Source organism: Sinocyclocheilus grahami, unplaced genomic scaffold, assembly GCF_001515645.1.
Source record: "Sinocyclocheilus grahami isolate Dianchi unplaced genomic scaffold, SAMN03320097.WGS_v1.1 scaffold422.1, whole genome shotgun sequence".
In the NCBI taxonomy this organism is placed as follows: domain Eukaryota; kingdom Metazoa; phylum Chordata; class Actinopteri; order Cypriniformes; family Cyprinidae; genus Sinocyclocheilus; species Sinocyclocheilus grahami.
In genome coordinates, this window is record NW_015505601.1 from 129,135 (window position 1) to 131,788 (window position 2,654).

The following is a 2,654-nucleotide window of genomic DNA, read 5'->3' on the forward strand; positions in this document are numbered from 1 at the left end:
GGCTTTCCATATTCAGAGACTATTGTGAACTGAGGAAAAAAAACCTACCTTACATACGTCACATGTTCTTCACGAGGGCTCAAGGACCGTCGGAGAATATTGATGCCTACGTCACGGACCTAAAGAATAAGGCAGAAGACTGAGTTTGGAGAATTGCATGATTCACTAATCAGAGACAGAATTGTTTGCGGCATAAGAGATGACACAGTAAGAGCCAGATTGCTAAGAGAAGCAGATCTCACACTAGCAAAAGCTGTGGACATTTGTCGGGCTAACGAAATCACGTCTAGCCAAGTAAAAGCACTAAATGAAGAAGTAGACATGCACAAGATCAAAACTGTAAAAATTAACCAAAAAAAAAAAAAAACAAGAGTATGCCGATGAGGAGCGATTCGAGTAAAGACTGAAAGTGCAGCAGATGTGGTTACAAACATGAACAGAGAAAATGCCCTGCCTATGGCCAAATGTGCAGACAGTGTAATAAAAAGAACAGCTTCGCAAAAGTGTGCAAAAACGAGTGGAAACACCCTAGAAAGATGCACACGCTTGAACAGACAGAGGAAGGTGACAAAAATATGTTCCTGTGCACACTAGAAGTTCAGAGAAACAAGCTAAAAAAATTTTTTTTTTAGTGACTTTGTCACTACTGAGATCCAGATAGAAAAATAAGAGTGGTCTGAAGTGTTCAAGATACGAGGCAAACAAGTGAAATTCAAGTTGGACACTGGTGCAGAATGTAATGTTCTCTCATTAAAGACTTTCAACTCGCTGGACATAATGGAGAAGCTGCTAAAATCCACCTGCAAGTTACTTACATACTCTGGACACCAGATGTCGCCATTGGGACAGAAACAGCTAACCTGTGAGTACAAAAGGTCAAAAACACAAGATTCAGTTCCAGATTGTGGAAAGAGATGCTCCTGCAATATTAGGAAGATCCACATGTCAAACATTAGGCATGAAAAAAAGGGTACATGAAGTGTCTGCTAATGATGACATTCTGAAAGAGTTTGAAGATCTGTTCAGTGGTCTAGGATGCATGCCAGGATATCATCATATTCAACTTGATCCATCAGTAAAGCCTGTTGTACATGCTCCACGAAAAGTTCCTGTTGCACTGAAAGAAAGAATAATTGAAGAATTACACTAGATGGAAGACATGAATGTAATAGAAAGACAAACAGAGCCAACTGATTGGGTGAGCAGCATGGTAACGATTGTCAAGCCTGACAAAAATTTGAATAAGGCAATTAAACGTGAACATTATCCTCTACTCACGGTAGAATAGGTTGTCAAATATGACAAATGCCAAAGTTTTCTCTGTACTTGGGAAATGCTAACCAAGGGATCTGGCAGATCAAATTGGACAATGAAAGCTCCAAATTGTGTACATTCAATACACCTATAGGAAGATACAGATTCCTGCGTTTACCTTTTGGAATATCGCCAGCATCAGAAGTATTCCAAAGAGCTGTAGCACAGATGATTGAAGATCTGGATGGGGTGATAAACATAGTGGATGATTTGCTGGTTTGGGGTGAAACAGTACAAGAGCATGATGCCAGACTGAGAAAATTGCTCCAAAGGGCAAGAGAATACAACCTCAAGCTGAACAAAAAGAAATGTCAACTTAGAGCATCACAAATCAAGTATATTGGTCATGTACTTACAGCAGAAGGACTGAAACCAGATGAAGAGAAAGTGAGTGCTGTAGTTCAGTTACCTCCACCAGAAGACAAGCAAGGGCTGCAAAGATTTCTAGGTATGTTGCAGTATATAGCCAAGTTCATTCCCAACTTGTCAGATGTAAGGTTGGAGCGACGAATGCTCCAACCTTGAAATTCTACGATGTCAACAAATCATTAACAATGTCAGAAGATGCCAGCTCTGAAGGCATGGGTGCAGTTTTGCTACAAGATGACAGACCAATAGCATATGGATCAAGAGCACTCACAGATTGCCAACGTCGGTATGCTCAAATTGAGAAGGAACTACTTGCAATTGTATATGGATGTGAAAAGTTCCGCCCAGGGGTGTAGATTACGCGGGGGACGTGTCCCCCCCACTTTTAATATCACGTAAAATCGTCACCCGCACTTTTTCGGGCAAGTGTGTTCGCATAGAGGTTTTCAAGAGCCGGTGTGAATAAATATAGATTTAGATTCAAAGAGACAGGATCTGTGCATGATCTGATGTTTTATTCGGACCCAGAATAAGGCGAGATGAACATCGCGGAGCGCTAAACACTCATGCAGAGTATGTTTCATTCATACTCGAAGCCGGAGGCGCTCTCGCACAGAAAGTCATACGAGGAAATTCCTAATATGGACAAAAGCGTCCAGCTATCGCTGTATGAAAACAGTTGTTTTCAGAAAAACAAACGTTTGGAAACATGAAAACTTTAAACATACGATTGCGACAATATATGGTTTATTTGTGTTTGTCAAGTCATCTCCAGTTAATAAATAAAGTATATGAACAATGCAGTGCTAACTGACATAGCATTTATTACAGTATTGAAACTATTCTGTCTTATGTGATAAAAAAGGTGTTTGTAGTATAAGCAAATCATTATTGGTTATTGTCCAGCAGTTATCTGATTTCTAAGTCAATTAAAAGCTAGAAATGAGAGAAAAATTAAAGTTGACTATACA

At 39.8% G+C, this 2,654-nt stretch overlaps 1 pseudogene; it reads right to left on the reverse strand.

Moving 5' to 3' along the window:
• The window catches only part of LOC107551356 (trypsin-2-like), an 8,354-nt pseudogene extending 8,091 nt beyond the window's left edge, over positions 1-263 (reverse strand).
• Between the last annotated feature and the right edge of the window lie 2,391 nt (positions 264-2,654).